This window comes from Leuciscus leuciscus, assembly GCF_965113295.1.
Source record: "Leuciscus leuciscus genome assembly, chromosome: 14".
NCBI lineage: Eukaryota > Metazoa > Chordata > Actinopteri > Cypriniformes > Leuciscidae > Leuciscus > Leuciscus leuciscus.
In genome coordinates, this window is record NC_138738.1 from 39,978,467 (window position 1) to 40,001,524 (window position 23,058).

The 23,058-nt window shown below is 37.8% G+C and overlaps 1 long non-coding RNA gene across 1 annotated transcript; it reads right to left on the reverse strand.

Annotated features, from left to right (window-relative positions):
• Window positions 1-698: 698 nt before the first annotated feature.
• On the reverse strand, window positions 699-2,119 carry LOC309513595. The gene is made up of 2 exons (XR_014211490.1): window positions 1,483-2,119; window positions 699-871 (listed from the first exon to the last, which is right to left on the reverse strand). It is a non-coding gene; the product is annotated as an uncharacterized lncRNA (long non-coding RNA).
• Window positions 2,120-23,058: the final 20,939 nt, after the last annotated feature.

Here is a 23,058-nt window from a genome sequence, read left to right on the forward strand (position 1 = left end):
ACAAATGTTTGTGGTTTGACATGCTAGGCTATTTGGTTTTTCTTTCCTGTTTTCTGCTCAGTGTGGTATCCTGTCTAATATCTGTGGTGTCTTGTTTAGTTTCATATATGATGCTTATCTTACTTGGTGTTAAAGTACAGTTGTGTTTGCATAAGGTCTAGAAATGATGGAAATACTTATTTATTACTATTATTATATAATTATTATTTCATTTCGGTTAGTTTTTCAGTAACAGTTGTTAGTTTTGTTTAGTTTTAGTTTCTCATTTATGGTAAAATGTATCATTTATTTCAGTTTACGAAAATGTTTTTTGACCAATAGTTTTAGTCTTACACACACACACTCACTCAACACAGTCAAACAGACATACACACGCACACACACGTATACGTACCAAGTGGCAACCTCCCCGTCTCTCTCTTGAAACCAACACGGAAGTGAGTTAAACTGCAATTCATTAACTGGCCGCTTGGCCTGGCTGCAGAAGTGAGTCAAATCTGTATCTCCCTCATGTTAAAAATACTAGAGCCCGACCGATAAAGGATTTTTAAGGCCGATACCGATACAAATATTTGGTGATTTAAAAATCCGATATTCCGATATATCGGCCGATATATATATATATATATATATATTTTTAAAAATCCAGAAACGCGTAACAAAACATGAACAGATTTCCCTAACATTAGTTATTTGTCGTTATTTAAGAGTCCTCAGCCTTACTAAAATAATATGATAATGCAGTTTAAAAATAAACTTGTTTGTTTTATTGTCACAACAGAACAGAATATATTAAAGTTCTGATAAATATAATGTATAAAAATACAAACTTAAGATATGAAACTTAAAGTCCTTTGAACAAAAAAGTCAACTATTATTATTAATATTGACAGTAATAAATCATGTAATTGTGTGTGTGTGTGTGTGTGTGAAGAACTGATAAGATTGTAAATGTGTACCTTGAAATGCAATGTAAGTCGCTTTTGATAAAAGCGTCTGCCAAATGTCAATGTTATAAGCTACCTTATAATTACAATGTCAACTTGCTTATCCCTTTACCTGCACTCTTTTAATTCTATCCATCTATTCCATCAAGCTACAACAAACCATTTTCAATCATCATTTGCTGCCTGCCTTCTAAAATCTACTACTTAGTGATGCACTAAATACATTATGTGACTCGTTAATGCTGCGGTTAAACGAAGTCAGCAACGCACACTTGGATTTCACACACGTGTAAAAGAAAAGCTAACTTTTATGCACAGGCTGTTTGATACTTTTTCTCTATGTCTAAATGTTCACTCCTCGCGTGCCTAACTTAGGCTACATTTTACAATTCAAAAACTGGAACTACAGATATGCTAGTTATAAATACAGTAATCATTACTTTATTTAGGCAGAAAACTAATCAGAAATCACTGGAAACAGCGTTGAAAACAAACATGATAAAAGCGGCCGTTTGCTGGCATTTTTGTTGTTTACTTGAATATTTAAAACCCAAGCATCGATGTTTTACCACAGGTTACAATTTCACAAAAGAAAGAGGACACACTTACTTCTTCAGTCGCGTCTGTTAACTTACTGTTTATCTGGTAGTTACAGGACATATTTACATCACATTTAGAAAGAATGATAATTTCTACAAATATATGCCACCAAAAATACGACCTGAGGAGCTTTAGCACTCTCTCGACTCCCATACAGATATTTTCAGTCAGAGAAACAGAGGAAGCTCCCGAAAAAAAAGTTGCTTTATTTTATGTTAGTCCGGTATAAAGAGACGAGACGTAGGCTACTGACAGATAAAATAAAAACATGACTGTGATAGCCTTTATGATTGGTCGGATTTCTTCAAGCGTACTATGTTTTTACACTATGCGTATCTTCAAGCGTTTACTATGTTTACTATGGTAATGGTTAGCGCGCATAGTCTTTTGCATCACAAACACAAGGCATTCAAACATGAACGCGAGTTAAATTATTTTAAAAGTCTTTAATGCTGACAGAATCATCCGGCGCTGCCGTCTCCCGACTCAGGTGAACTCTGGACTCTGTTCATGCACTCCTCTAGCCCGAGCGATCTTCCTTGTATAGTGCCCTCTGGTGGACAAACTATGCAGCGCCAACACTCATAACATGGTTGAAGCGTGTTTCGTCTGCTTTTATTTTATTTTTAAATATTCATTTATCGGCCATTATAAATGCCGATACCGATAGTTTGAAAAATGCCTAATATCGGCCGATAATATCGGCCCGCCGATTTATCGGTCGGGCTCTAAAAATTACCAACTTTACAGCAGAAAAAAACATGTTTACAGCCTGGATCTCTATGTGGTTTTGGTTTATACAGCTAATTTTGCCCTTCATAACAACTGTGAGGGGGGTGAATTTTTTTTATAACTCGTCCGTTTAGTTGATTAATATTTAAATTTAAGGGCGTGGCCACTTGAGTGACAGATGGATTGCCGCTGTCAATGCTAGCCGTTTGTCTGCTGTTACTAGCCGTCACTTCACCTCAGCAAATGTTAGCTGCTGAACTTGCCTTCTCTGCAGTGTTTGTGCTTTTTTTCGGGATTATTTCATAAAATTTTATACTTGGGTACAAAGCCCACGTCTTTGGATTCCGTCGTTATCGTTTGAGACAACAACCAGCGCTGTATTTCAGTTGTTTTCCTCTGTGAACATGGATGGATGTCTGACAATTTCTTTGCTTTTTGGGGTTTTCAAATTTAAAACATCAATAAAGGCCCGTTCGTTCTGCTATCATGGAACAGATGGATTATAATATGCTTATGTACTGTCAGATGAAATCATGCAGGCGTCGGCGCTTTCTCCGTCCATGCATTAAATGCACATGAATGAGCGCGGATTTTCTAGCGCATTTACTTGCACTTCAAAGGCAATATATGGTTTAACCAATTTGAGAGGCGGCCAAATTCAGAATTTAAAATGGACTGAATAAGCTCTCTACGAACTTGAGCGATGCCGCGCTGACGGACCATGAAAGAGTGACTGACATGTAACGTTATGCACATAAATCACTGTCACGCACAAACACTCTCGAAGTAATACACAGTCTCACTTGTAGCCATGTCTTTTAACTATTATAATATTTCGAAGGGCAAAAATAGGAACTTTTAATTGGCTTTACATCATCAGCTAACTCGATGACGTCGAGCTAGGTGATTTCAGATAGCCAGGCTCATATTTATGGCCAGGCTTCTTAGCTCCACTCACGCCCCGCCTGTTTGCCTATTTTCTGTTATCCGGGAGTGACGCAAGGCCAATATGGTGACGGCCGGCTCCGCCCACTTTAGGCTTCAAAAATGCCCTTCAGAAACCTACGGGTGACGTCACGGACACTACGTCCATATTTCTTTACAGTCTATGATACGTACGCATGCACGGCACTGCTGTTCTCAACTCACATCTGTGTGTGTGTGTGTGTGTGTGTGTGTGTGAGAGAGAGTGTAGATCTGCAACAGCTCAATTTGTGCAGTTTCTCATGGTTTGAAGGCATTTTGCACCTGCTGCAGAGAAACTTGCCCTCAACTCATTTGAATTTGTTCACTTTGTGTCTGTTGAGCTTCAGACTCTCGATCTCTCTTCAGGAACACGTAACGTGTGTGAGACAAGTGCAAAAAAATTGAATCAAAATCTCATATTAAATTAAAATCAAATCCAGTTGAAATGACAGTTTCACTGATAATACTGAGAGTAATAAAATAAAAGTCCTCCTCCGCTCAAATTATGTTATGGAGGAGATAAACGATATATGAACTATGATTTATGAATATCTCCAGATTCTGATTCTGAATCTGAATCCAGCAGAACAGCTGTCTGTCTCAAATGTCAGATATTACATCAACATGTTTAATCCAAATGGCATTTAAATGCAGATACAGTCTATAAGATCGAGTGAACAACATCAGTACAACTGAAGAAACTGATGCTGTCATTCAGATATATATTCTCATAAGTTCATTGACTGCCATTATGAATGTGGAACAATAAAGATGCTGGACTTTGTTGGAAACGGTATATTTATATTCTCAGGGTTAATATACTGTATATTATTCACATTAGTGTTGGCCAGTACTGAGACTTATACGGTACAGTAACAGCCTTTCCTTCAAATCGCCACTGTAGTTATTTATCATTATTTACACTAAAGCGTTGTATTATTTCAACCCAGTCACTGTATGTTTGAAGCTCATATTTACTCCGCAGAAGTAGCAGTGCTTCGCCTTCTGAGAATATAGTTCCCAGTATGTATACGGTTAGAAGATGTCTGTGTCTCATGTGACCTTGTTATTTGTACACGCTTTGACTATACAAATCACAACATGTAAATAGGAAAATGTTGGCGTTATTTTGTCACTTATTGGGAGCAGTGTGCTAGCTGGAGCCGTTTACCTCCAGTCTTTGTGCTAAGCTAGGCTAGCGGTGGGTGCGTCAGACAGAGTTACGGCACGCACAGAGATGAGAAGGGTATGTATGGACTTATCTAACTCTGGGGGATACGGTGAATAAGCTAAAGTCCCAAAAAGTCAGCGTGTTCCTTTAAGCAGGAGCAAGAAGAAGAGACGTCACTAAATCAAGAGCATTGAAGAGGCGCACATAATGGACGGCATGACACATAGGACAGAAACAGTCTTTTACTCAAAGTATGAGTTGATTGAACGGATGACAATTGTTTACGTGGACCTAAACCCCATTAGATATGCTTACATAGCACTTGTGATTTATGTAGAACATTTTAATGTAAGGACATGTAAAAGTGTAATGTAGGTGCTCGACTTGTGCCTAATTATTGTTACTTATCAATCTCTTAATTATTTTGAAGAACGCAAAAGGATTTTGCAGTATCGCTATGTTTACAGCAACAAAAAAAAAAACCATCTGTTTACAGTCATACCAGCCGGGACCAAAACGTCATTTTGTAAGAATTTGTGGAAATGTATCTGAAAAATGTGAAAATGATATGCCTAATGTGGTCATTTCATGGTGCAGTGTAACAGAACATGAAAAAAGCACCTGAAGTAAGTGAACTAAAAAAAAAGGTGTATTGCCCTATATTTTAGTCTGCTCTGGTTATTGTATCGACAGATTATAACCTTTTCAATGCCTGATATTTGTCGCTGTTTGCCGCTCTATTGCCTCTTTTTCTAACTCTGTGCTTCACTTTTCTCAATCTTTGCATGTTGTTAATGTGATCTCCATAATAAACTGAACTCTCTAGAGTCTTTGTTGAGATCAAGCCTTTCTTTGCTCTTAAGGTGATGCTTCCATTGTTAGCATTTATACTATTTGGCAAATGTTTCATGTTAAGATCATGCTATTGTTTGCCTCAACCTAAATTGTTCCAACAGTGGAGGATCTTGAACGCAATGATGGCACAGTGGACAGACCATACTTCATGCCAGAGATACTGCCCATCCTCAAGAAGTCCAATGAGGGGCTGAAAACAGTGGACTAGGACAAGACCAAAAGATTGATAGAAAGAATTTTGCATCCATGTGACAAAGCCATTTTTCAGTTTGTACTTGTTTTTTTCGGAGTGTATATTATAAGAAATTATGGTCTGTTCCCAACTTCCACTCCAATATATATATATATATATATATATATATATATATATATATATATCAAAATGTTCCTTCACTTAAAATAGCTTAATTATCATATAGAGACAATTATATCCAATCTCAGTAATATGTAAATAATATCACAGAGGGCAACCAATAACCATCTTGATTACAGGGACTTCAAACAATCTTATCACTTTAACCTTTGGCTGTTCTTATTTGAAAGAATAACAGAGAACCTTCTGTGGGACACTACGGACCATGGGGTGTCTTAATTTCATTAACATACAGACCACAGCTGTTGCGAGAAGAGCAACTTCATTTACATTAAGACCAGGATAAAAGGTTTAGGATTGGGTATGTTCGGGGTTCATTCTGACGCCGGTGAACCCAAGGTGCTTTGTGTACCTTGCTACTACTATGCTGTAATAAACTTCATTTTTTTAGATCTTCGACGTCCACTTCATTTTTTCTTACAATATATTAAATAATTCTGTGATGTGATCAGGTTGAGAAAATAATAAATATTAATTAGCTCATGCACGTAATGTCCACTTTCTCGAGCATAAAGGTATGTCACTTAATTAATATTCATGAGCCAACGTCCAGCTACACTGTGGTTGAGTTGCTAAGCAACGAGTTTTAGACAAACAAGTTTCAAATTACTGGCGGTAACACAGATAGAGACAGAAATCTTTATTTAAACCTTTATAAAATAATAACTATTCATAAAAATGCCTGGCATCAATAAGCAAGCTATCCATAATCCAGTTTCCGAGCTCCAGAGAAAAATTCAACTTCTGGGTAACTTAAGTTTTTTATTACAGATTTCGCCAATTAAGCTGAAACAGTTAACGTTAACTTAAAACCTGCTTAAATAGTCAGTAATATTGCGGCAGTAGTGGAATAATGAGTATTTCAATTGTTTTCTTATTATTGTTCTTATTAATCATGTATTCTCAAGGATGGCAATGTGTTGTAATGTCAGCCTGGAGTTATTATATAGCAAAGTTGCTTCTATAGCTGTTTAATACATTTATATTACTTTTAAATTGAATAAAGAGCTCAGTAAAATAGTCTACAGAAAGTTAATATTGCATGATATTACACCCAACTTCGCATGGCCGCTGAATGTTTCTCTCTGTCCACTAGAGAGAAAAAGAAGCGCGTATTTTGAAAGCTCTCAGACTGTCTGCCATCGAGAAGAACAGAAACCATCGTCCAGCTGAAACATGAGAATGAAAACATGCACAAGAAACTGGCTGAGGTCAGACATTATGAACACACACATGTAATGTTAAAACATATCCATATCATTTAAAGGACAAGTTTGGTATTTTACACTTAAAGCCCTGTTTACAGATCGCATCTGATGAAATAGAACGGTTAAGATTAAAATTTGGACACATACTGCTGTCCCGAGAATTTTAGGTTTCAATTCTCGGGAAAGCAGCATGTGTCCAAATTTTAATCTTAACCGTTCTATTTCATCAGAAACAATCTGTAAACAAGGCTTTAAGTGTAAAATACCGAACTTGTCCTTTAAGTCACGTTATAGCTGTATTTGATGCATATCTTGGTCTTGGTTGTTCCAGGGAGAGGAACAAGTAATCAAGGATGTTTTTCAAGACCGTGGGATGGAGAATCCATCATTCAGGAACATGCCTGTTAAGGTGGGGTTCAATGAACCTTTATATCAGTAAAAACCTTTTGTCACTTCTTTCACTTGTACTATCCAGTTAAATTGCCCGTGGTTACAGAATCACCTGCATATCAGTTGTGGTTGACAGTAATTTTTGTTGTGCAGTCGGCTCTGACGGTGCTGGAGAAGGAGGTGTGTGTTATAAAACGAAGAAGCTGAATGCTATGAAACACACCACTGACACACAGAGGAGGAGTTTGGAGGAGTTGAAGCTCCAGTACGAGAGCATGAAGCCACAGAGCAGAAGCCTCTGCCTGACAACCAGGAACTAGGTTGTCTAATAATGTCCCTAATAATGAGAATTAGAGTAAAGAAGGGAACTCTGCCAATAAGTTTCCTTAAGTGGTCATTCTTCCTATGTAAATTCTCTTCTTCCTTCTCTCAAGTCTTTCTAAATATGTTAGTTCAAGCAAGAAAATGAATGAACTTGTGTGCTTGTTTTATAGAAATTGCGCATTCTGGAAAACAGATTGGAGGAAGCGCAGCTGAAACATCATGAAGCAAAGAACGTAATGCGAGGATACCTCAAAGAGAAGGACAAACTACAGGTATCTGAGAAAGAACAGATGAACTGGTTCATGTACAGACTGACACAGCACACACACATAAACTCACACAGATGTGTATTATAAAGCATGATACCCCATATATGTGATGGGAAAAATTTAAGCAATCTAATGTATCCAATGACACTCATCCATACCATTCAAAATATATTCTTATTCTTATAATAATAAGAAAGGTTTCTTGAGAACCAAATCAGCATATTAGATTGATTTCGGAAGGATCATGTGACACTGGGAATGAGGAATGGCTGCTGAAAATTCAGCTTTGATCACAGGAAAAAATTACATTAAAAATAGAAAAGAGTTATTTTAAATTGTACAGGTGTGCATAAGAGACTTCTTTCATTAAAGGGTTAGTTCAGCTAAAATTGAAAATTATGTCAATTACTCTTCATCTTCGGAGCACAAATGAAGATCTTTTTTATGAAATCTGAAAGCTTTCTGTCCCTCCATTGACAGCTACGCAACTACCACTTTCAAGCCCCAGAAAGGTAGTATGGACATCATTAATCTATAAAAAATATTAAAGAGTGCTTTGTTTGCGAAAAAACTAAATAAAAACAATTGACCACCTTATTTACAAAATATTAATCTCCAGCATGCGTTCATGCAACAACGTCTGCTTTTGCATCAACAGAACAAACATGCGCCACGGTGCTCTCGTAAACGCGCAATGGAGATTCATATTTTGTAAATAAAGTGCTAAATTGTGTTTTTTTGCACAAACAAAGCACTCGTGTCGCTTTGTTAAGTTGCGGATAAACCACTGGAGACACATGGATTACTTGCTCCCTTTCTGGGGCTTGAAAGTGGTAGTTGCATAGGCTGTCAGTGGAGGGACAGAAAAATATCTTCATTTGTGTTCCGAAGATGAACAAAAGTCTTGTGTGTGGAACCACATGAGGGTGAGTAAATAATAACAGAATTTGGGTGAACAATCCCTTTAAGATTAAAACTCTTAAAAGACAATCAGACAACATCAGGCATGCTGATGGCACGCTGAGACGCTGCTAAGGCCAAAACCCCTCTTTAAAGGTTATTTACCCAACTCAATCTGTAATCTTTACATAACATAAGAAACTGGAATCGTTTGCACAAGAGACAATTGAAAGTTTGGAGTCTTATATCGACGCATACTACGACAAAATGGCAAAACCCGAGAGCAAGCGTGGAAGAAGCGAACTGGGGCTCGTTCTTCGTACGTTGCTTATTATATTCATTTTATATTCATTTCGGATGCTTCGGATGCTTATTACATCCGAGATCAAATGACACATCCAAGATGATATCATCGTGCTAATCATGATCTGGCTAATTAGGTTCTTCGAACACACTTGCCGGATATGATTAGTATAGCTGGATTGAGTTATCTGAGATAATTGCGCTTTCATGCGCTGGGTTAAAAGGGGATATGTATCGATAGTAGAAATATTGATCAGCAACTCTGCTATTGGCTGCTCAGCGTGGCTAAAGAGCACGCTCAGTTTTTCTCCTCAGCAGAGCAAGAACTAATAGTCGAAGTTTATTCGGAATTAACCAAGGAACACCTCAAAGTCTACAAAAGCCAGGAGAGAGGGCTGGCAAAAAGTAGCAGACAATTTAAATCCGTTAGAAGTGGCCATGTTAGATGTTTTTATCACTTATTAGCCTATATATTTGTATTTTAATAATTGCATAATTACTTTGTTCATTGTAATGTCAGAGTCACCACACTAGAACATGGGAACAAATAAAAGTGAAGTACTTTTTTGAAGGTCTTTTTTTGCTATATTATAGTCTCTTTTATAAAAGGCACTGTTAAATAAATGGTTGTCTGTTTATAAAAGCAACCAAGAAAAAGGCTGAGAAAAAAAAGAAAAGATCTTAGTAGCCTACACTGTAAAATAATTTTTGCTGCATTAAATTAAGGCCGTATAGTAATTTCAACTGTTAAATCTTGAGTAATGATGAATTGCTTTGACTTGTGAAAGTGAAAACTGATAAACTTATGTTAATGTAAAAATATTTTGCCATGAGTTATTGATCACATTTTTCCAGAGTGTAGTTCATTGTAATGACATTGTGTTTTCCTCTTTTGTGCACTTTTACATAATACACACTTGTATCTGTTCCCAAGAAAGTGGTGGCTGAAATATAAGTGGACATTTTCTAACTTTCCAAAGGAAAGAAAGTATAAGACTTTGTAATGTCCATTTGTTTCCATTGCACTGGACAGTGAATAAACCCTCTCAGATAACTGTCATATGGAGGAACTAGCCTACCTTTGAGCCGAATCTGCCCGAGCAGACGGATATTAGTTTTTTATTACCTTCGTGCTCATGCGGACGCGTCAAATATAAACAAGGTTTTACAGCTCAGCCACTTGTTGTTTCATATTTTTTTGCAAGTGGTAGATCTTGGTTTACATTTGGACTTTGGATGTGATCTTAGGCTTGAAAAGGTTGGTGACCACTACATAACGCAAACCCAGTCAAACGTTTGACTGCAGTATCTTCTATTCTATGCGCCTTATAATCCGGTGCGCCCTATATATGAAAACAGTTCTAAAATAGGCCATTCATTGAAGGTGCGCCTTATAATCCGGTGCGCCTTATAGTGCGGAAAATACGGTATTCAGGGCCGCGGGAAGTGGGGGTGCTGTTTTCACAGAATTGTAAATGCAACGCATATGTTTGTTCATTAAAATGTCTACATTTTTAGCATTTAGTCATTTATTTGTAATAAACACTTTAAGTGGGCTATTTAAAAACTGTTATTTATATGTTAAATTATGTTTTTAAAACATAAGCGCAGAGTGTTACGTAATAGTCTATTGTATGTGTGTCGAAAGAATTTGTCCGCAGCTGCTCAAAAAAAGAAAAGAAAAAAAAAACCCAGTCAAAAACCCCACTGTCAGTGTTTTGTAAGGAACAGGCAAATATGTAAAATATTTCATTAGACATTTCAAGCTATCTATATGTCTCAGGTCTGTGAGGCAATAGGCTACCTTATAGGCCCACGCTGAGTTTCGGTTCATTTATGAGACGAGCTCCAGGTTCGCCAGCGCCTCCATGTCCTGATTATCTATTTTCTAATAGCCTAGTATATTTACTTCTTATTTATTAAATCCAGACAATTGGTTGATGAAACATCGATTAAAATTAAGATACAATTAATACAAAACGAAATTAAATTTAAAGACAGGCTTTGTGCTTTCAGTTTGAGGTCTCTGTGAAAGTTTTAAAACATTATTTTAGTGCCGCTTTAGAGCGCTCACGTCCGTAACGGAGAACTGTCTGTAAATATTTATTTATTTTGTGTGTGTGTGAAATAAATTTCTAAAAAAATGCGACTTAGTCCAGTGCGACTTAGGCAATATATGTTTTTTCTTCCTCGTGGCGCATTTTTTGACTGATATGCGACTCCGGAGCGACTTATAAAATAGGCTACGGTAAGTTATTTATTCTTTTTGTGCAAATGTCCCATAAAGTGCCATCCTTTAAGGATTCATTTATGTCCCGTTGACCGGTCCATTGCATTACGAATAAAAGCAGAATCAATAAAGTCAAAAATTTAATGTGCAGAGTTTTATAGTCTTGATATTGTTTCTTATTCAAAAGTGGCGACGCCCCTTTTTTTTTCAGAATTGCGAGATATGAAGTCAGAATTGTGAGAAATAAAGTCGCAATTCTGAGTAATAAAGTCGCAATTGGGAGATATAAAGTAAGAATTGCATGATATTCGTCGAAATTTCGTGTTATAAAATCAGAATTGTGAGATATAAACTATTCTGAGGTAAAAAAAAAATATAGAAAGCTTGAAATGTCTTCTTTTAAACAGAACAATTCAAAAAGTAAACAGACTGCTGCATGTGTAATTTTTAGAAAACACTTGTTCATTAATAAACAATTAAAATGTCTCCTTGCTATATTTTACATATTCATAATCATTACTTTTGCCGGTTCTTTGTGACAGCTTTTAGGCCTTTATTGGCAGCGCCACCCTTACATGTTACATGAACGCGTCACCACCGCATCAGCACCGAAAACAGGAGATTTTTCAATCCCTGTTTTGGCAGGGGAAAACTGATCAGAAAATGTAACGAAACATTGTAGAAATGTAGTGGAGTAGAAAGTATAATAATTGCTGCAAAATGTAACGAAGTAAAAGTCAAAAGTAGCCAATGCACTATTGATTCTACTTATGTAAAGTAAAGATATGTGAAAAATGTACTTAAATAAAGTAACAAAGTATTTGTACTTCGTTACATTCCACCACTGCTGATTAACAGTAATGTAAATGCTAAATGTCCTAATACCTGTTAATACTACAACAATGCAAAGTATTTGCTCTTAACCTTGCAGTTTTTCACATATCATGTAACACTCAATTTCTCCATTTCTTTGCACAAAACTCTCCAGAAATTGCCATTTAATGTTGGGTTTTTTCCTTCTTTTTTTTCAGGGGAGCATACCTCCGGACTCCCCTAGGGAGAGCCCCCCCACATAATAAATCCCAATTTAACCCCTGGTTGTATATTCCTCAAAAGTTCTTGTGATATCACTAGTTGACAACAGTACTATTTTCGGAAATCATAGGCTATGATATTGTGCAGGTGCACGTGATGCAACGCTGTCAGAGCCGACAGACTCGTGTGTCAGACTAATTTCAGTGCAAAATAATTAGGTCAAAAACGATTTAAAGGGATAGTTCACTTTGAAATTAATTTTTGGTATGTTTTAGCTTACCTCAAGGGCATCCAAGATGTAGGTGTCTTTTTTTCCGTAGTAGTTTCAATTTTGATATTTTTAGGTCAAACCGTTCTTGTCTGTCAGTCATATAATGCAGGTCTATGGTCACCACCTCAAAGAGCATGCACAGAGTCCAAATTAAAACAATTCCCTGTCGTCCAAATTAAACAATTCCCCATCGTAAGTACACATTGATGGCCTAAGACACGAAACGAGCGGTTTGTGTGAAAAAACGAACAGTATTTATATAGTTTTTACCTCTTATACACAGCCATGTCCAAGTGATCTGACGTGTACGCAGACTGGTGCATAGATATATACACACTACAGGGTGGGCCTTTTATATGGATACACCGCAACAACATGGGAATGGCTGGTGACACCAAAGTCCCGTTTGTGGCACACCAGTACATGTGAGGGGGCAAACTCCTCAAGACGGGTGGTGACCATGACATATACTAATGTGCCACAAACAGGACCTCAATATCACCAACCACTCCCATGCCACCACGGTGTATCCATATAAATGGCCCACCCTGTAGATGTCGCCTTGTCTACGGCAGTTTATTGGAACGAATGTCTTTAAGGCGACATCTAGTGTATATCTATGCACCAGTCTGCGTACACGTCAGATCACTTCGACATGGCTGTGTATAAGAGGTAAAAACTATATAAATACTGTTCGTTTTCTCACACAAACCGCTCGTTTCGTGTCTTAGGCCATCAATGTGTACTTACGATGGGGAATTGTTTAATTTGGACGACGGGGAATTGTTTTAATTTGGACTCTGTGCATGCTCTTTGAGGTGGTGACCATAGACCTGCATTATATGACTGACAGACAAGAACGGTTTGACCTAAAAATATCAAAATTGAAACTACTGCGGAAAAGACACCTACATCTTGGATGCCCTTGAGGTAAGCTAAAACATACCAAAATTTTATTTCAAAGTGAACTATCCCTTTAAAGCTTCCGTCGGCAAGTCTGGCAGATTGGGATGATTAGCCAAAATGTTGAATGTTTACAAGAAAACACTAGGTGGCGCTTTTAAGGGCAGCCGCATGAATTTTGAGCTGCTCAGAACATACCTTTTTTTTTAGCTTTTTAAACAATACTAACTTAAAGTCTAGAAATGCACGAACAGATCACCTTATAGTGTGATTTTATTTCTAAATTGGGCATCAGGACACTTGGATGGAATTACTCTGAGGAGATATTTGATGGATTCTAGGAAAATTGCGGCCTACTCGACTACAGCTGGATGGATGAAAATTCTTCACTGCAACCTTTCAAGAAACTGTCTCTGTCTTTCCCCAAGTTAATAATGACACAACTCGGTTTTAAAAACAATTTAAGTTTGAAAAGACATTCATCCCCTTTGGCTCCTGAAGTTAAAACCATCTTGCAGCAAGCTGGGATTCTACGACTTAGATCTCGCCCAAGGGGTAAGAAAGCTGGGAAAAATTACATTCGCACAATATCTACAATTGTTGGAAATCGTCCTTCTTTCTGTGGGACCACAGTGGATGTTAAGAGGAAGCTGACTGAGCTAAGTCTGTTTACTTCTTCTGACTGTTGCTACCATCCTAAGAACTTAATTTACATTGAGACAAACCAACATAAATCAAGGCCAATCATGCCTGGTTTTCTACTTTCCAATGTGCGCTCCTTACGCTACAAGTGCGATGAGCTGTACAGTATAGCTGTGACTAATAACTCAGCAGTTATTGCTGTATCTGAGACCTGGCTAAATGCTGATATCCCAGACTCAACTGTAACTCTGCCTGGATATACAATACATCGGCGGGATCGTGAGGGCTGTGGGGGAGGAGTCGCCGCCTTGTATGTCGATGAAAACATCACTCAGATTCGACTGACTCACCTAGAAGACGACAAATATTAAGCATTGTGGGTCTGGTTATGTTCCAGTCGTCTCCCTCGAGGGTTAAGTTGTATTATCGCAGCTGTGCTGTATTTTCCTCCGCAATCTTCAACAACAGCACAACCTGACACACTAATCACTCAGTACCTGGATTGCTGCCTTAGGAATATTGAATGCAATTACCAACAGGCCGCAATTGTCATACTCGGTGATACAAATAAGTACAAGTCTGAAACCATCTGTAGCAGACATGGTCTGAAACAAATAGTGGCTGGAGCAACAAGGAAGACCAGTCAATTAGACTCAATCTTTACTAACATTTCCTCCATGTATGAGTCACCAGAGCATTTGCCTCCTGTTGGCTCCTCTGACCATGAGACTATCCTGCTAAATGCTGGAACCTGGCCCACCAAGCCTGTCAAGCACATTTTTTGTAGAAAACGTACTTCTGAAACAAATAGGCAATTGGGCCTTCTCATGAATACTTCTGATTTTTCTCACATTCATGAGGCTACGGACCCCGAGGCTAAGGTTAGTGCCTTCACTTCCACGATCAAGTCTATCTTAGACAAAACAATTCCATTTAAGAAAGTTTCTATTACAAATAATGACAAACCTTGGATGACCATACAAATCAAAGATCTGATAAAAGAAAGACAGCGTTCCTTTTGTTCTGGCAATAAAACATCCTACAGTAAACTAAAAACAATTATTGCCAAAAAAATTAAGAATGCAAAGAAACAATATTATAAACATGAGGTCGAGAAACTGCAAAACACCAAGCCTAAACAATGGTTTAAGTCTGTGAAGGCTTTAATGGGGATGGAAGAAGATAAGAGTGATGTGGTGTCTCAGGATCATAACATCATGCAATGTGAATGTGATCACTTGGCAAAGCACTTTGCTTCTGTGTGGGATTATGCAAGTCATATTTCTCCATCTGAGGAAGAGGTTGCCTGCAATTTATCCAGTTGTAGTATACCTCTTTTGAGTATTGGACAAGTTAAGGTCAAACTACGCAAAGTGAAGGCAGCAAAGGCTGCTGGTCCTGACGACATTCCTCCTTGGATATTAGAGACCTTTCACGAGGAACTGGCACCGGTGCTATGTGATATTTTTAACACGTGCATGCAAAATAATATTTTCCCAAAACAATGGAAGGAGGCTGTGGTCAAGGCTGTTCCCAAAAAAACAAAGCCCAGTTTTCCAGTAGACTATCGGCAGATTTCATTACTCAGCTGTGTTGGAAAAGTGTATGAAGGAATCCTCAGAGATGCCATTCTGGAGGATACAGTTGCTAAAATTCAACCATCACAACATGGCTTCATGGCGAACAGATCAACTGAGACTGCTCTGATTCAAATTTTGCAATCCTGGCATGATGCACTTAACACCAATCCTAAATTGGACATCCATGCTGTTTTTGTTGATTTTACTCGAGCTTTTGACACAATTGATCATTGTCAACTGCTCTATGCTTTAGCTGACATGAATGTCAGACGACCGCTCTGGCTCAGTGTAAGGAGCTATCTGAGTAACAGAGAGCAAAAGGTGAAATGGGGCTCCTGTGTGTCTAACTCCTATCCAGTTTCAGCTGGTGTTCCTCAGGGGGGTCTTCTATCCCCTCTGCTTTTTGTCATCGCCATAAACAGCTTGGATTCCTTTCTGCCTCCTTCAGTAATTCCGGTAAAATATGCTGATGATTTAACAATTACTGAATTTTTAATGGGATCCCTACCAGGATTAACTCAGAGGGCCTTGGATTCAGTGGCGGATTGGGGACAGGAATTTTCATTGGCAATGAATAGAGGTAAGTCTGTGGACATGGTCATAAGCGCCAGGAAAGATGAAAACATTCCCTGCCCTTCCTCTCCCATAATATCAGGACATGCAATTGGCAGAGTTTCCACTTTTAAACTGCTTGGAGTCCAAATTTCCTCTGATCTGTCGTGGGATGCCCACATTAAGTACATGATTTCGAAGGTGCGTCCTAGAATACACTATCTCTGTGTTGCTAAAAATGCGGGTCTCCCTTGTGATGTTTTAATGAAAGTGTATCTAACATTTATACGGCCAGTCCTTGAGTACGCTAGCCCAGTATGGGGTGGACTACCTAAAGGTCTCTCTGATGAGCTAGAGAGGGTCCAAAAACGTTGCTGTCGGATAATAGGTGTTCCAACTTCTACTGTCCCATCACTGAGTGAGAGGCGTGACGAGGCCACTATACGTACTTTTACAAAATTACTCAAAGACAGTTCATCACCACTGCATTGTTTCTTGTCTGTGGCTCCAAGACCTACTTACCTACTACGGCAGCATAGGGAGTTTGTTGTGCCCAGGAGTAAATCAAAAAGACATGAACTTTCTTTTATTCCACGTGCTCTTAAACTGTTTTATAAATAATTTACAGTTTGTTTGTTTTTTGCATGATGCCTGATGTATTCCAGGTTTTTTGTGTATCTGTTTTTACTCTACCTGGTTGTTTTATTTATTATTATTTCTTTAATTAATTTATTTCAATTAGGTAAGGTTGTTTTGAGTATGTGTTCTGTTTGATACATTTCAGGGTTTTGTCCCTCAATATCCTGCCTTGTCAAACTTTAAATAAAACTAACTAACTAACTCTCATGCCCCTCCCCACTACCAGCGAGCACCCTCCCATCGAGGTCGTGCTCGTCAGTGCGTCACTGTGCGTGTGTACCTGATTTTCTGTGAACGCGTCCGTCTCTTCAGCATCTATCAACACCATGGACTCGGAGGTAGGCTGCCCTGGCTAATCTATCCATAGATAGCAATAACCGAGGAATTGGAAGCATTTTAGTAGATTTTCTCTCCGCCATCACGCTTCATGCAATCTCCTAGCGAACTTCAGGCGTGGCGTGTGCACGTGATATTAACGTGCGCGAGTGAGGGGGGATCTGTGGCGTGTGCACGACCTGTGATTGACAGTCAGATCTCACACCCCCCTGCGCTGATTGGACCTGATGAAGCGGGAGCGGTGGATTTTTGCAAAACAAATAACACGCTCCAGGTGGAGTTAGAAGCTCGGGTTTTTTTCTAAAACCACCTTATTTATGTTGTTCTGTCGGATTATAGTGTCAATTTCACTGAATATGATCAAAAAATTTTTGCAGACGGCAGCTTTAATATACTGCAAATAGCCTACTTGTTTTTTATGTTTATTTATAATTCATTTAGGCGGACAACAAGGCTACCAAGTACTGCGTACAGTGCGCAGCTAATTCATTTAACTTTTTTTTTTTTACGTCATTTTTAGTCGAAAATTTCAGGATTTCAGTCGACCAAGATTTTCTTTGGTTGATTACAGCCCTACAAAAAACAAAGTCTCTCCATTTCAGAAGTCAAAAAAAAAAAAAAAAAAAAAAAAGTCTTTTGAGTCTGGAAAACTAAAGAAAATTGTAATTATCCTACCAGATGATGGTTTCAAATTATGGTTCAAAAGGGAAGGTCCATGGGCACTGGTCAGCTAGCCATTTGTGCACATTTAATTGCATCCACTAGGTAGACGATTCACCTCCACAGGATTATTTATGGCACAAAACAGGATACACTTGCCGATCACGTTCACATAGGAAAAAAACAGAGAACAAGAAAACGCAGCCTTGGAAAACACAAGGCAAACGTACAATAATTAATTTCTGATTCAACATTTCAGTAACAAATCATATAACTTACATGCGCAGCTCAAATGACACATTAATCCAAAATTTCGACAGTTATTTAACACATCGACACTCATTAATCGCTCATGATACAATGATCATTGTTAAGGCCAATTTATACTTCTGCGTCGGGTGCGCGTAGAAGGTACGGCGTAGCATACGCATTGACGTGTACCATACGTCGTACCCTTCGCCGTACCCTGACGCGCACACTACGGCGTACACTCGACGCAGAAGTATAAATTGGCCTTTACACGTGGTAGCTTTAGCCCACGGCTAACTAGTTCAGCTCGCGCTGTGAGTGCGGCCTACTCGACTCAGCTCATATCAAATCATTTCTGAAATTGACATATCTTTCATAAGATAACATATGATAAAAAAAAAAAAAGTCACTCATCAAAACGAGATTGCATTATATATTCAATTAAAGAAGATTATTCAATAAAGATTATCACTCTGGGATCCACTAAATCTTTACTCCGATTTCCACTTCACCTTTCTCACTCTGACGACAACACTCCAGGCTGATGCATCCAAAGTTTCCAAGTGCACACAATCACATTTCCCGATAGATTATGATTATCATTTAGTAGAAGGAGTTTCTGGAGAAATGCTCCGTTCTGCTGTCTCATCTGATCTGTTCTCATCTGATTCCCTTCCCTCTGCTCATGCGGACAGCAGCGCGGGCGCGACCTGTGGGCGGGCCTTATGAATATGCCGCTACTGTTGGCTCTCAGGGGTGTCAGTCACTGCAGCACAATCAGTGATTGGATGAATCGCGTGCTATTGCCCAGTGGTGTGATCGAGTGCATCAAGTAAAGAAAAAAAAGAAAGAAATTAATTAAATTTGTCCAGAACAGAGCAACACGACTCAATTTAAACTGTTGTAGAAGAGCTAATATACCAAGAATGCACTGGTGAAGGATTGTCTCTGCTTTATTTTATAAGAATTATTTCTGTGTCTTGAGTTCCTAATGTCCTGTACTCCCAACTTTTGTATAGTAGTACTAGTCATATTTTTTACACCAGGATGAATAAAAGGGATGTTTTTTATTTCCTGTTTCGAAAACCACTGGTAAACAACGGACTGTAATGTATAGAGGAATGAAAATATGGAATGATTTACCATTGATATATTACACATTTTTACAAGAAAAAGTAGTTTTTAAAAAATATTTAAAGGAACATTTAATGACACTATATATAGTAAATTGTTGATTTTGATATTTGGAATGAATGTTGGGTTAGTATGTTTCATTGACTTGACTTTTTATTGTTGTTGATTATATGTAGTTTTGTATTTTTTACTTGTTGGGACCCCAGGAAGAGTAGACACTGCCTAGGTAGTGGCTAATGGGGATCCACATAAACAAATAAACTTAGATGATTGATGGAAAATACCATTTACAGCCAATACAGGCAATTTACTTAGGAAAGCTTTTTTTGACAGTTATAGCACCACGTCTTGCCTGATCTCCACCACTTTTATTAGGTGTCCTCAAAAGGTGCCCATACATGTCTGCAGGGCAGGGTTAAATACTAGTATATGAAACGTATAATTTAAAATACATTAAATACATTAATGACTCGTTATAACGTAGTACAAACGTCTTCTATAATAAAGTGATTTTGGTTGATTTGTAAGCAGGCACTAAAGCGATTACCCATAAAACGTGCTTTGAACCAATCGGATTGCTTGGGTCCTCAGCCCGGACCCATCACTTCAGAGTGACCGGATACTTCACCACACGTTCTATATAGTATGAATACCGTTAGTATGAAAGTTATGGTGATTCAAAAATTGCTTGTAAGTTAGAATATGACCAGAATCATCAAAGACAGATAGAATGCAATTAAAATTATTGTTAAACCATCTAGGGAAAAAGAGAGATTTATTTCTAACGGTTATATCCGCGTTATTCCAAAGGAGAACTTTGTGGGGGGGAAAGCAATGGACAAAACACAATTTCCACGAGAGAAGGCATTGCTGATGAAAGTTAGATAAGGAGATGGGTAACTTGCTAGGTAAAAAGTTACACTTTAATAGGAAAGACAGGCCACCGAGTTTGTTGAAGATATTATTAGGAATGAAAAACCATAACGACACTGGATTCACAAGGCATCTTTTCAGCCAGTTTACTTTAAAGGTGTTTATAGTATCAGCAAAATCTAAAAAGTCAAGGCCACCTTCACCTCTGGAATTAGAGAGTACTTCTTTTTTCAATTTGTGAGGCCTATTTTTCCAAATAAAATCCAAAAATATTTTGTTAATTTCCCTTATAGCTTTATCATTGATAAACAAAGAAAGAGCAGGGTATACAAAGCGAGAGAGCCCTTCCACCTTAGATAAAAGGACTCTACCGTATAATGAAAGATCTCTCTGAAGCCAGATGTTAAAGATGTTTTTAGTTTTTGTCATTTTATCAGAAAAGTTTAAAAGAAAAGTAAAAGTCGGTAAAAGTTTAAATCAGAAAAGTTTAAAAAATCCAACTGGATTTTTAGTGATATAGATATTTTACACAGTTTTTAACTGGGATCCCCTCCAATGATGTCTCATCTATATCATGAATTGAGATAATTTCACATTTCGAAATGTTAAGTTTTAGACCCGAAGCACAAGAAAATTGTTCCACCAATTCCAGAGCATTAGGTAACTGTTTTTTATCCTCCAAGAATAGTGTGGTGTCGTCAGCTAACTGTGCAATTTTAAACTCTCGATCAAATATAGAGATTCCTGTCAAACTTTCATTTTGGTTAATCCTTACACAAAGTAGTTCAGTGGCTAAAAGAAATAAAAACAGCCCTGTCTGACTCCACGATGGATGTCAAACCTTTTGGATGTATCAAAGTTAACGATCACTGAGCTGTAACATGGTTACAGTATCAATAAATGATTTACCGAATCCAAATAACTCTAGAGTGCGAAAAAGAAATGTGTGTTCTAAGGAATCAAAAGCTTTTTGAAAATCAAGAAAAAGTATGAGACCATCTGAGTGAATTAAATTAGAGTAATCTAGCACATCTAATACTAACCTTTTATTATTAGATATGTGACGGCCTTTCATGAAGCCCGACTGAGATTCTGAAATAATGTTATTTAGACCAGTACGTAATCTTTTAGCATAAACAGAGGCTAACATTTTATAATCTAATGTTAAAAGAGTAAAAGGCCGCCAATTGTCAATTAATAAAGGGTCCTTGCTTGACTTGGGTATAAGGGATATAACTCCCTGTTTCATTGTAGAGGTCATCTCTCCCTGACTGATGCATTCCTTATACATATGAAATAAAGGCAATTTAATAAACTCCCAAAAGTGAAGATAGAATTCTACTGAAAGCCCGTCAATACCAGGGGATTTACCAATTTTCATTGAGTGCAGACTGCACACCTTCTCGTCCTGAAGCTGCAGCTCAGCCTGGACACACACACACACACACACACACATCTTAATGAAATGAGGCATTTATAGAGCGCTCTCCCCTCAACCACCACCAGTGTGCAGCATCCACTGTCAGAACAATGGCGCCAGTGCGCTCACCACACACCAGCTATAGGTGGAGAGGAGAGAGAGTGATAAAGCCAATTGAAAGCATGAGGATTCTTATTCGTAGGCCATGATTGATAAAGGCCAATGGAGGGAATTTGGGCAGGACACCGGAGTTACACCCCTACTCTTTACGAGAAGCATTACTTGCACAACCTTTACCATGGCACACTTACACGTATGCTTGCTTTATTATCTCATTACATTTTTTGGTTACACTTTATTTTACGGTGTCATTGTTACAGTGTAATTATATATTTAAGTACTGAGTAATATTAATTAAGTGCAAGTACTTACTATAGGGTTAGGATTAGGGTTTGATTGAGGGTTAGTTGCATGTAATTATGCATAATTAACTGTTAATACTATTGTAAGTACATGTAACATATGTAACAAGGACACTGTAAAATAAAGTGTTACCCATTTTTTTTTAATCATTTATTAAATGCTTTGTCTTTACCATGGCTGCATCCTTTGAGAAGTGAGCGTCACCGTTCGTGACCTGCAGTTCTTTGAGCACTTGTGTCTGCCGGTGGATCTCTGCCTCCATCCTGTCCAGCCGTGGCTGAAATGTAAAACTGTCTCCCTGAAGAAACAAATAAGAGGATAATCATAAATGTTTATTTACCATGATGCTGTTCAAAAGATTGGGGTCGCTAAGAGTTTTAATCTTAAAGGGATTATTCACCCAAAACTGAAAATTCTGTCATTATTTACTCACCCTCATGTGGTTCCAAACCCATAAGACTTTCGTTCATCTTCGGAACACAAATGAAGATATTTTTCTGTCCCTCTATTGACAGCCTATGCAACTACCACTTTCAAGCCCCAGAAAGGGAATAAGTAATCACCGAAAAAGCACCGTGGCGCATGTGTGTTGTTGTTGCATGAACGCATGCTGGAGATTAATATTTTGTAAATAAGGTGGTAAATTATGTTTGTTTTTTTCGCAATATTTAATATTATTATATATTAGAATATTAAGAATATTTATTTTAAATATTTTTAAAAGATTACTTTAATGATGTCTATACTACCTTTCTGGGGCTTGAAAGTGGTAGTTGCGTAGCTGTCAATGGAGGGACAGAAAGCTCTCAGATTTCATAAAAAAGATCTTAATCTTGTGTTCCGAAGATGAAGAGTAATTAATGACAGAATTTTCAATTTTAGCTGAACTAACCCTTTAATGAAAGAAGTCTCTTATGCACACCTGTACAATTTAAAATAACTGTTTTCTATTTTAATCTATTTTATAATGTAATTTTTTCCTGTGATCAAAGCTGAATTTTCAGCAGCCATTCTTCATTCCCAGTGTCACATGATCCTTCAGAAATCATTCTAATATGCTGATTTGGTGCTCA